General features: G+C 46.4%; 1 protein-coding gene and 1 non-coding gene across 2 annotated transcripts in view; both read left to right on the forward strand.

Moving 5' to 3' along the window:
* Nucleotides 1-12,732, forward strand: part of SRC (SRC proto-oncogene, non-receptor tyrosine kinase) — a 52,439-nt gene that overhangs the window by 13,563 nt on the left and 26,144 nt on the right. The window contains exon 2 of the mRNA XM_008149638.3: nucleotides 5,806-5,873. The gene's annotated coding sequence lies outside the window, so the exon portion shown is untranslated. The remainder of the gene's footprint in view (nucleotides 1-5,805; nucleotides 5,874-12,732) is intronic.
* On the forward strand, nucleotides 8,343-8,445 carry LOC114234489 (U6 spliceosomal RNA). Its single transcript, XR_003620700.2, has one exon. It is a non-coding gene; the product is annotated as a U6 spliceosomal RNA (small nuclear RNA).

Here is a 12,732-nt window from a genome sequence, read left to right on the forward strand (position 1 = left end):
ATTTCCACCCCCCCTTTCATAAATATTTACTGAGCACTACCATGTGCCAGACAATGTTCTAGAGGCAAAGAACCAACCAGATAAAACCCCTGCTCTCGCAGAGCTGACATTCTAGGTGAGGAGACAAAAGCACAACAAAGGAGGGAAATACGCACACAGTTTGTAAGAGTGACACGTGCTGTGGGTCAGAGGGAAACTGCGCAGGGGCTGGAATGCTGGCGGGGCGTGAGGAATGGGTTGTGGTTAGATGGGCCCCTGGGAAGAAAGACCTCTCCCAGAAGCTCACATCCAAGCATGGGAGGCGAGTCTTGTTGCTCCCTGGGGGTAGCGAATGCAGGTAGAGGGACAGCTGGTGCCAAGACCCTAAGGTAGGGGAGTGTAGGAGGAACAGCAAGGAGGGCAGGGGAACAGAATGAGTGAGGGGGAGAATGGAAGAAGAAAAGGGCAAACTGATCCAGGGACCAATGAAGGAGGGTCCATACTGATCTCTGGACCATTCTAATGTGGGCTTTTAACCATAGTGCTGGCTTTTAACTCCGAGGGAAATGAGGGCCATGGGATGGTTCTGAGTGCATCTGGCTGCTGTGTGGAGAACAGACCGTGGGGGTGGGGTGGGGGGTGAGGGCGGAGGCAGGTGGATTACTGCGTTAGTCCAGCGAGGGGAGGGGGCGATAATGGTTTGCCCAGGCTGGGGGCAGTTGGTGGAGGGGGGAAAGGGGCTAAACATTGTTTTTTTGTTATTTCATTTAACCTTCTCTTTAAAACTCTATTATGTAGGCATATTAGTATAATGAACCCCCAGAAGCCCATCACTGAGCCCCAAACACCATCAACCCACGGCCTGTCCTGCCCCCTCCACACCCATCTGTCGCATCCCCATCCTGTGCCATTGAAAGCAAATCCCACATGTCATATTTCATGTGTAAATCTTTCAATATGTCTGTCTGAGAGAGAAGGACTCATGTTAAAAAAGTAGCCACAAAACCATAATCCCTCTAAAAGAAATGAGCGGTAATTCCTTAACGGCACCAAAAATCCCCTTCTCCCACATATATATTTTTAAATATATTTTATTGATTTTTTTACAGAGAGGAAGGGAGAGAGATAGAGAGTTAGAAACATCGGTGAGAGAGAAGCATCGATCACCTGCCTCCTGCACACTCCCCACTGGGGAGGTGCCCACAACCAAGGTACATGCCCTTGACCGGAATCGAACCTGGGACCCTTGAGTCCGCAGGCCGATGTTCTATCCACTGAGCCAAACCAGTTAGGGCCCACATATATTTTTTGATGCGTCTGGGCCTCCCTCTCTTTACCATAAAGTGAGCTTCACGGCGGTCCCTCCTCCCAGGCCCCTGTGAGAGAATCCAGGTGAGATGCTGAGCACTGGGCCTCGTGTATCGTAGGTATTCAGCAAGTACCAGCTGCTGCTGGTATGGATCGATGACACACACTGACGGGACATTTGCTTAGGTCTGAGCTCAAAGCAGTTCATGAATAGGAATTCATTTAATTCTCACAACAATCCTTGGAGGTAGCTTATTATTTCTGTCCCTATTTTATGGGTGAGGAAACGGAGGCACAGAGAGGTGGAGTAACTTTCCCAAGGTCACACAGCTAGAAAGGGCCAGAGGTGGGTTTTGAACCTAGGCAGTCTGGTTCTTAATCCCCATGTTATGGGGGCTATGTGAGCCCAGAAAAAGAGGGGCCAGGTGAGGTCAGGTGTTGCCCGTGGTCAGATAATAGGTACACTGGAGTTCATGTGGGGGCAGAGGAGGTGGATGGTGAAGCTTCAGGGAGGGATTAGCATGTGCGAAGATCTGGAAGCGAGAGGGTAATTATGAGTTGAAGGGAAGGTCCAGGGGTAAGGAGAGAGCATGCAGCAGGCCCTCCTCCATCCTTAGCCGTAACCTTGTGGGCTTTACGGGTGTTGGCCATCTTGCTGACCACAGATGGGGAGGGTTGGACCTTCCCAAGGGCACACATCCAGGGTAGGCCACCTATGGGCTTTGAGAGTCGGGGGAGGGGGTTAGCTCAGGCTGACTGTGTGCGGGGCCTGGCCACCAGGTGCTCCTGCCCACCAGTCTCCCTGAAGGGAGTTACTGTATGCGTGTGTGTGTGTGTGGGGGGGGGGCGGGGGGAGGGGGCACTGTGTGTTCTCAGAGCAGAGAAGCAGTCAGAGCTGCTGGCAGGAAATAGCAGGCGCCGTGGGCAGGGGCCAGCTGGTGACTGTCCCCCAAGGCCTATCAGCCAACAGCTAGTGGGGGTGCGGCAGCTGGGAGGCCCCGGGAGAGATGACCTTGGAGAGGTTGGGAGAGAACATAACGTCACCTCAGTGTTCCCTGTGCTCACCCCCTGATGCTGGGGGTCTGCTAAAGAGTCCTGGGCACGCCAGGGCCTCTGTCCAGGTGCAGGTGCTGAGGCCCGAGGGGAGGCATGACTTGCCCAAGGTCACACAGGGGTTCTGATGGAGGCCTTCCGCTCAGCCCTGTGCTGGGCGGCCCTCATCAGGTCAGGCCAGTGGGTACCTGGCCGGTCCCTGGTACCTGCCTGGTCTGTGGGTTTGGAGCCAGCTTCTCCTTTTCCAGCTTCACCTCAGCCCAGCACTCTTGGGTCTGGTGCTTCAAGAATCTTATCTTTAGTCCCAGGGCCCACACCCTCATTCGAGGGCTGGCCTCCGCCTTGCTGTGTGACCTGGGCCTGGGCACGCCCCTCCGAGTTCTCTTCACGCCTGTCCAAAGGCCAGCCGTGACCCAGTGAGGCTGGGGCCCACTCGGCCAGATCTCTCAACTGATAACTCCCTGCCCCTCTGACTTTCCCACCTGAGGGGCTTTGCACGTGCCGTGCCCACCTCCCGGGCTGCCCTTCCCATGCCTCCTTTCAGATGCAGTGGAGAGAGGATGGCTTTGGGATCACTGTGATCTGGGTCGGCATTCTATCTCTCTACTTCCTGACTGGGGCAGCTTCCTGGAGCCCCCATGTCCTCAGGACTAAAACGAGCTTGTTCCAGGGCTGTTGGGAGAATTGAAGGGGTGGCATGAACCCCAGGTGGGAGGATGTGGGGGGTGGGGAAAGTGTGGGTCTCAACACTCTCATCAGCACGCCCCATCCCACCTCCACAGCCTGCACTGGAACGGGGGCTGGGAAGGGGGCTGCGTTGGCCCTGGAGCTGACCAGGAAGAGCCCAGCTGCAGGCTTCTTTCTTGGGCCCTTCCCAGGGGTTCTGGGTAGCACCCCTCCTTAGGGAGAAGCTCAGAGTGGGAGGGACTTATAACTCAGCTGCTAGAAGGTGGGATTGTAATCACATCATTAACCTATCGGTGCTTCGGTTTCCCCACCTGTGAAATGGGATAATAGGAATGGCACAGCGTAGGTGCTAAATAAATATTAACCATTACTACTGTCATTATTCATGCCCCCCACTTGGAGGCAGGCGTCCTTTCTACATTAAAAAGCCACGTGTAGAAAAAATGCCCCAGTTGAGCAGGTAATTGTTTTGAGAGTCTGAAGGGAAACAATGGAATCAGGAGAAGATCCCTGCCCGTGGGGAGCTTCCCTTCTAGCGTGGGAGGTCACAGGGGAGGCAGGGAAGCCCCCATCTGTGAACCGGGCACGTTGGTGTGCCCTCTCCCATGCTGCTCCGGCCCAGCTTTGTCCTCTGTGGGCAGGGCCGTGCTGGCGGGTCCTGCCCCACAGGGCTGTGGCGAGGAAGGATGGAGGTCAGTGGGGGACCCAGCCTTGGGCGTTTAGAGGGGTCGCATATTCACTCCGTAAGTGGTCCTCTTGGGCTTTGTGGCCTTGGGCCAGCCACTCTCCCTGCTCCAGCCTCCATTTCCCCGAAGGGAAAATGGACTGTCCCTGCGATAGGATACCCAGCGAGAGTCAGTGGGACCAGTGGCATTGGTAAGAGGCTGATAGTGGTCTGGGGCCGGGAGGGCCAGGAGGGCCAGGGCTCCCAGCTGGCCCTCTGCTGTCTTGGATGGTGGCCAGGGCACCTGACTTCCCTGAGCCTCCTTCTGCCCCCTCCTCTGAAAGACCCTGTGTAGCAGGGTCCTGGTGAGAACTGGAGAGCAGAACAGTGACAATGGAAATAATAATGTTAGCAGCAATAGTAAGTAAGGGCCCATTTATCAAGCACGGCCTGTGTGCTCAGGGCTTGGCATGGGTAAGCTCACTGGCCTTTGCTACTGCCTGGGAATGACTATGGGCATCTCTATGGTACTGAAGAAGGTTTTTGATTAGGAGAGAAGAGAGAGAGAGAGAGGAAAAAAACAACAACACACATTGGTGTGAGAAAGAGAGAAATGTTGGTCGGCCACCTCCCATAAGTGCCCCAACCAGGGTTCGAACCCACAACCTGGATATGTGCCCTGACCAGGAATTGAACCCTCCACCCCTTGGCGTACCGGATGACGCTTCAACCAACTGAGCCACACTAGCCAGGGCTGAAGGAGGTTTTGGTTGATTTCCCAGAGTCCTTCTATGTCACAGCAGGGGCCCATGGTGCTATACCCCACCTGGTTCGGGCAGGTGCCTGATGGGGCCTTTGTGCTCCCCTCTCTCCAGAGGCAGGATGATGGCTGCCAATGGGCCTTGTCCTTCCCCACCGCCTCCTCCCTCCTCTGTCCCCACACATTCCTGCCACACCTCCACCACCCACTCTCTGCGCCCCCCCGCAGCCCCCCGTTGGGCCATTGTTGTCAGGAGACATTCCTGGACTGCCTGAGAACAGCTTCCACCTTGGGCCCTTCTGAGAGGGGGTGCGTTCACTGATATAGGCCCTGCCAGTGGCTCCCTTGGGGGATGGGCCCTGGACATGAGGCTGTGAAGCCCAGTCTGAGCCTGCCAGCTGATGCCGTCTCTTATGAACTGTGTGACCTTAGGCAAGCAACTTGACCTCTCTGTGCTCAGTTTTCTCATCTGCAAAGTGGGGCTGTCCACATAGGGCTGCAGTGGGTCTCCCGGGCTCGTGTGTGTTGTGCACTTCTTAGCATGGTGCCTGGCACACAGGAGTCTCTCTACCCATCAACTAGCTGTTGTTACCATCTGAGAACCAATTGTCCCTCCTCCTTGTGGGCCCCCAGTTTAGACTGCATCTGTATCCACTTTCTGCGGAGTGCCCATCAAGAGGGTCCCTGTGGGCTTTCTCTTCTCCAGGCCTGCGGCATGAGGAGAGGGCAGAGCTGAGAGAGCCATTTTCAGAAGCCGAGAGCCTGCTGTGTGACCTTAGGTTGCACCTCTTCCGCTCTGAGCCTCCTATTTCTGGTCTGCCCTGTGAGCACTTGGACCTGGGTAAGGCCCTAGGCCCTCATTGTCCCCATCACTGCACTGTCTGCAATTCCTTCCTTGGCTGGTCTTTTGTTTGTCTTTCTCACTATAGTGCCTGGCCCATAGTAGGTGCTCAGCTAAGCTTTGTTGAAGGAGCTGATCGGTGCACAATGATGGAGTGAATACCCAGGGCTTTCCTGTTCCCAGGCCCTTTGCCAGGAGCATCATCCCCAGTCTTCTCTGCCTGTGGAACTCCTTGTCCTTGAAGCCCTTCTCAAATGCTGCCTCTGCTGGGAAGCCTTTCCTGGTGTCTCCCAGTCGGAGGGGATGCTGGTGCTCTGAACACGTGGTCTGAGGATCGCTGGTGGCCCCTGCTACAGTCCACCTTGGTACACATAGTACCACGTGAATAATCAGCTAGAACCATGCACTTACTAGGAGCCGCACGTGGTGGGGAGCCCTGTGCCTGCGAGGTCTTATTTAATCCTCCACAACAACCTTGCAAGGTAGCTGTTATAATTATCCTTCCCTTTGCAGAATTCAGAGGCTCAGAGAAGTGAAGTAATTGCCCAGCTATGAGAGAGCGAGCCAGGATTTGAAACCAGGTAAGCCTACATCTTTTCTTAAGAGGGAAAGAAAAAGCATTGATACACACACAGTAAAAAATGATTCAAACAGTACAAAAGAAACAGGAAAAAGAAATCTCTTTGCACCCAGGTCTCTCTGCCAGAGCTATCCATTGAGAGGGGTTTCTGGTGTGTCCTTCTAGGGAAATCCAGATACATAAGCGTAAATGTCAGAAACATTATTTTTAAAAAAGGTAGTACATGGTATACCCTGTTCTGTACCTGTGTTCTCTTAACAGGGTATCTTAGAGATAATTTTGTGCTGCTTCCTTCTTTTTTAAAAAAATTTAAATCTTTATTGTCGAAAGTTTTACGTATTGCTTCTTTCTTTTTCATGGTTGCATAGAACTCATTGTGTGGATAGAGACCATGCCACAAGATGGTCAGCAGGGGAGGGCAGTTGGGAGGGACCAGGCCTGCAAGGGAGGGCAGTTGGGGGGACAGGCCTGCAGGGGAGGGCAGTTGGGAGGGACCCAGGCCTGCAGGGGAGAGCAGTTGGGAGGGACCAGGCCTGCAGAGGAGGACAGTTAGGGGTGACCAGGCCTGCAGGGGAGGGCAGTTAGGGGCAAACAGGCTGGCAGGGGAGCAGTTAGGCATCAATCAGGCTGGCAGGGGAGTGGTTAGGGGGTGATCAGGCTGGCAGGCAGAAGCAGTTAGGGACAATCAGGAGGGCAGGAAGGCGAGCAGTTGGGAGCCAGCAGTCCTGGATTGTGAGAGGGATGTCCGACTGCCCGTTTAGGTGGGATCGGGCCTAAACGGGCAGTCGGACATCTCTCGAGGGGTCCCAGATTGGAGAGGGTGCAGGCTGGGCTGAGGGACCCACTCCCCCCCCACCCCCGTGCACGAATGTGGTGCACCGGGCCTCTAGTTGGTTAATAAAACCATACAGGTTTCAAGTGTACAATTCTATAACACATCATCTGCCTACTGCATTGGATAGTCACCACCCAAGTTTTTTTTTTTTTTTTAAATAGTACAGCTTTACTGAGAAATATTTCACATACCAACCAATTCACCCATTTAAAGTGAATTATTTAATGTTTTTTAGTATATTCACAGAGTTTTGCAATCACCACCACAGTCAATTTTAGAATATTATCCCCCAAAGAAACTGTGTACCCATTAGTCACTCTCCACTTCCCCTCAAACCTTCTTCCCCAGTCCCAGGCAACGAGTCTAGTTTCTGTACTTTTGCCTGTTTTGGACATTTCTATGAAATCATACAAGATGGTGTCCTTTGTGTCTGGCTTCTTTCACTTAGTATAATGTCTTCAAGATTAATTCGTGCGGTTGCAGCACTTCATTCCTTTTTCTTGCCAAACAATATTCTGTTATATGGACATGCCATATTTTATTTATCCGTTCATCCAGGGACGGACAAATGGCTTGTTTCCACTTCTTGGTTATTATGAATAATGCTGCTATGAACACGTGTGTACAAGTTTTTATGTAGATTTTGTTCTCTTAGGTATAATATTAGGAGCAGAACTTCTGGCTCATATGATAACTCGGTGTTTGACTTTTTGAGGAAGTGCCAGGCTGTTTTCCAAAATGGCTGCACCATTGTACATTCCTGCCGGCAATGTGTGAAGTTTCCAGTTTCTCCACATCCTTGCCAACCACTTGCTGATATCTGTCTTCATTGTAGCCATCCTAGTGTGTGCGAAGTGTGATCTCATTGTGGTTTTGATTGGCATTTCTCCAATGACGAATGCTATGGAGCATCTTTTCATGCGATTATTGGCCCCTGGTATATCTTTCTCTGGAGAAATGTCTATTCAAATCCCTTGCCCACTTTTTAAATTGGGTCCTTTGTCTTTTTGTTGTTGAGTTATGAGAATTCTTTATATATTCTGGATACAAGTTCCTTATCAGATATGTGGTCTACAAACATTTCCTCCCATTCTTTGGATTCTTTTTACTTCCTTGATGGCGTTCTTCGGCACCTAAAAGTTTTTATTGTTGATGAAGTCCAGCGTAACTTTTCTTTTTTTGTTTGTGCTCTAAGGATTCAGTGTGATCCAAGGTTTGGTGCCTGTATGTTGTGATAAGAATATTAAAAAGTATACCTGTATATTTAGCTATGTGATCCATTTTGAGTTCATTTTTATAGGGTTTGAGGAAAGAGTCCAGCTTCTTTGCTTTGCATGTGGGTATTCAGTTGTTTCTACACCATTTGTTGAAAAGACTGTTCTTTCTCCATTGAATAGTATAAGTACACGAGTCAAAAATCAATGGAGTGTAAATGTGCAGGTTTATTTCTGGACCCTTAAATTCTGTCCATTGATTTGTAAGTCTATCCTCAGACCAGTACCACAGTGTAGATTATTGGAGCTTTGCAGCAAGTTTTGAAATTGAGAAGTGTGAACCCTCAAACTTTGTTTTTCTTATTTAAGATTGTTTTGGCTATTTCTGGTCCCTTGGCTTTCCATATGAATTTTAGGATCAGTGCTGGCTTCGGCAGCACATATACTAAAATTGGAACAATAGAAGATTAGCATGGTCCCTGTGCAAAGATGACATGCAAATTCGTGAAGAGTTCCATATTAAAAAAAAATTAGGATCAGTTTTTCAATTTTTGCAAAGTACCTAGTTGGAATATTGATAGGGGTTGTGTTGAATCTGTGGGTCAATTTGGGGACTTTTGCCACCTTAGCAATGTTTAGTTTTCCAATCCATGAATATGGGATGTCTTTTTATTTATTTAGATCTTTAATTTCTTTCAACAATTTTTGTAGTTTTCAGAGTTTAAGTTTTGCACTTTTTTTTGTTAAAAAAGTATTCTTTTGATATTGTACATTGTTTCCTTAATTTTATTTTTGGATTGTTCATTGCTCGTATATAGAAATACAATTTATTTTTATAGTGTGATCTGGTAACTTACAACCTTGCTAAACTTGTTTACTAGTTCTAATAATTTTTTTTAGTGGGATCCTTAGGATTTTCTATATGTAAGACCATGTCATCTGCAAATAGAGATAGTTTTATTTCTTTCTTTCCAATTAGGATGCCTTTTATGTCCTCTTTTTTCCTGGCTAGAACTCCAGTACAGTGTTGAATAGAAGTGGTAAGAGTGGACATTCTTGTCTTGTTCCAGCTCTTAGGGGAATGCATTCAATCTTTCACCATTAAGTATGATGTAAGATATGGGTTTTTTATAGATGCCCATCATCAGGTTGAGGAAATTCCCTTCTATTTTTAGTTTGTTGAGTGTTTTTGTTATGAAAGGGTGTTGGATTTTGTCAGATACTTTTCTGAATATATATTGAGATTATTATGTGTTTTTTGTCCTTTATTCTATTGGTATGGTGTATTACATTAATTGATTTTCAGAAGTTAAACCAACCTTGTATTCTTGGGGTCAGTTTCATTTGGTCATGATGATAATTCTCTTTATATATTGCTGGATCCAGTTTGCTAGTATTTTATTGAAGAGTTTTACATCTTATATCCTAGGAAATAGCAGCCTGTAGTTTTCTTTTCTTATGCTATTTTTGTCTGTTTTGGGTAATACTGGCTTCATAGAACCAATTGGAAAGTGTTCCCTAGTGAAGAATTGGCATTCTTTCTTTTTCTTTCCTGTGTGTGTGTGTGTGTGTGTGTGTGTGTGTGTGTGTGTGTGTTAATCCTCATCTGTGAATATTTTTTACCATTGATTTAAAAAAATAAATAATTTTATTGATTTCAGACAGGAAGGGAGTCGGAGAGAGGTAGAATCGTCAATGATGTGAGAAATCATTGATCAGCTGCTTCCTGCATGCCTCCCACTGAGGATTGAGCCCACAACCTAGGCATGTGCCCTGACCAGGAATCGAACCATGACCTTGTGGTTCATAGGTTGACACTCAACCACCAAGCCACACTGACCAGACTCCCATTGATTTTTAGAGAAAGTGGAAGGGAGGGATGGGGGTGGAGAAAGAGGGAGAGAGAGAGAGAAACAGAGAGAGACAGAGAGAGAGAGAGAGAGAGAGAGAGAGAGAGAGAGAGAGAGAGCTTGCGCATGCGCGCACAAGAGAGAGAGAGAGAGAGAGAGAGAGAGAGAGAGAGAGAGAGGAAGAGAGAAACATTGATGTGAGAGAGACACATCGATTGGTTACCTCCTGCACATGCCCAGACCAGGGCTGGGGAAATGGAACTGCAATTGAGGAATGTGCCCTTGACCAGGAATCGAACTCATGACCCTTTGGTGCTCAGGCCGACGCTGTACCACTGAGCCACACCGGCCAGGGCTGTTTCTTTAAATGTTCAATAGAATTCATCAGTGAAGCCATCTGGGCCTGGTTTTTTCCTTGTGAGAAGTTTTAAAATTACTAATTCAATGTCTTGTTTTAATTTTACTCAGATTTGCTATTTTGTCTTAGTTTCAGTAGTTTGTGTTTTTCTGAGAATTTGTGCATTTCATCTAGTAGGTTATTCAGTTTGTTGGCATAGCATTCTCTCATAATCTTTATTTCTGTAAGGTTGGTAGTATTGTCCTCTCTTTCATTCCTGATATTAGTAATTTGAGTCTTCTCTCTTTTTCGCTTGGTCAGTCTAGATAAAGGTTTGTCAATTTTGTTGATCTTTTCAAAGAACCAACTTTTGGTTTTGTTGATTTTTCTCTATTTTTTTTTTCTATTTCATTAATTTTTCTACTCTAATCTTTATTTCCTTTCTTTTACTTGCTTTAGGGTTCATTTGCTCTTCGTTTGCCAGTGTCTTAAGGTGGAAGGTTAGGTGACTGATTTTTCCTTTTTTAATACAAGCTTTTACAGCTCTAAATTTCCTTTTAAGTTCTCCTTTACTGCATCCTATACATTTTGATAAGTTGTTTCTTCATTTTCATTCATCTCAAAGTATTTTCTACTTTTTTTGTGACTTCTCCTTTGATTTGTTGGTTATTGAGGAATTATTAATTTTCACATATTTGTAATTTCCCAAATTTCTCTCTGTTAATGATTTCTTATTCCTTTCATTGTAGTCAGAAGCATACTTTGTATTATCTCACTCCTGAATTTATTAAGGCTTGTTTTGTGACTTAACATATAGCCTATGCTGGAGAGAATGTTCCACGTGCACTTGTGAAGAATGTATAGTCTGCTGTGGTTGGGTAGCTTGTGGAGTTTTAATTTGCATTAATCTTTTAAGGGCAGTTGAGCACCTTGTCGTATGTTTAAGAGCCATTTGCTTTGCTATCTGTGGTTACTTATTTTGTGGGAGCTCATCATGAGTTACTGATATTTTTCCTAGTTTGTGTTCTTTTGAATTTGTTTATGATGTTTATTGAGTTATGCAGACATTTTATTTTATTTAAAAAAGACATTTCACAAAGTCTCATTTTGTAAAAAGATTTTGTTAATTAATATATATATATATTTTTTAGAGAGAGAGAGAGGAAGGGAGAGGGAGAAAAAAAATCGATGAGCATCAATCGCTGCCTCCTGCAGCCCCCTACCGGGGACCGAGCCCTCACCCCAGGCATGTGACCTGACCCAAAATGAACTTGCAGCCTTTCGGTACCAGGACGCTGCCCAAGCAACTGAGCCACACCAGTCAGGGCTATGCAGACATTTTAGATTTTTATGTGGATTGATTTATCACTTTAAAAATGATGCTTAGGCCCTAACCCGTTTGGCTCAGTGGATAGAGCGTCAGCCTGCGGACTCAAGGGTGTCCCAGGTTCGATTCCAGTCAAGGGCATGTACCTTGGTTGCAGGCACATCCCCAGTAGGGGGTGTGCAGGAGGCAGCTGATTGATGTTTCTCTATCATCGATGTTTATAACTCTCTCTCCCTCTCCCTTCCTCTCTGTAAAAAAATCAATAAAATATATATATTTTTTAAAAAGAATGATGCTTAGGTTTTGTGCCATGTTTAGAAATGCTTTTCCCATTTGGATATGAGAAAATGTATTCTCCCCTCCCCTTTTTAGAACTTCATCGTTTTGGTTTTGTGGGGTTCAGAGCTGATTAACCTGGTATTCGTAGGCATATGGAAGGAGATTGAGATCCAACTTTGTTTCCTGATGGCAAATCCTTAGTCCCAATTCTATCTTAAATACAGTATAGTCTGTCTTTTTCTCACTGGTGTGAAATGCCACTTTCATTATTTATTAAATTTCTGTATGTGTGGGGACAATTTTTGGACACTATTCTGTTCCATTTATTTGTCTGTTTTTGTGCTGGTATCACACAGTGTTAAGTACTATGGTTTTATAGTAGTTTTTACTGTCTGGGTGGGCTATTTCCCCTCTCATTACCCTTCTTTCTATGATTTTCCTAGCTACTCCTACTCCTTTAATTATAAACTTTAAAATGGACTTTTTTAGCTAAAAGAAAATCCTGTTGGGGGTTTTATTGGTATCACATTCAATTTTTAGATTAATTTAGGAAGAATTGATATTTTTATAATGCTAGGCTTTTAAAAAATTTCATTTTCTGCCCTAGCTTGTTTTGCTCAGTGGTTAGAGCATTGGCCTGCAGACTGAAGGGTTGTGGGTTTGATTCTGATCAAGGGTACGCACCTCAGTTGCAGGCTCAATCCCTGGCCCTGGTCGGCGTGTGTGGGAGGCAACCACTGGATGTGTCTCTGTTGCATTGATGTTTCTCTCTCTCTCTCTCTCTCTCCCCCTCCCTTCCACTCTCTCTAAAAATCAGTGGAAAAAATATCCTCAGGTGAGTATTAAGCAAAAAACATTAAAAAAATTTTTTTGATTGCTGTTGGTATATAGATACAGTGTTGATTTTTTGATAATTACCTTTTAATTTCCTACCAGTTAACTTAATTCACTTTTTGCTTAATAAGTTTTGCAGCAAATTCTTTTGGGTTTCTTAGATCTACATTGGTAACATCTGAAA

Source organism: Eptesicus fuscus, chromosome 12 (genome assembly GCF_027574615.1).
Source record: "Eptesicus fuscus isolate TK198812 chromosome 12, DD_ASM_mEF_20220401, whole genome shotgun sequence".
Lineage (NCBI taxonomy): Eukaryota > Metazoa > Chordata > Mammalia > Chiroptera > Vespertilionidae > Eptesicus > Eptesicus fuscus.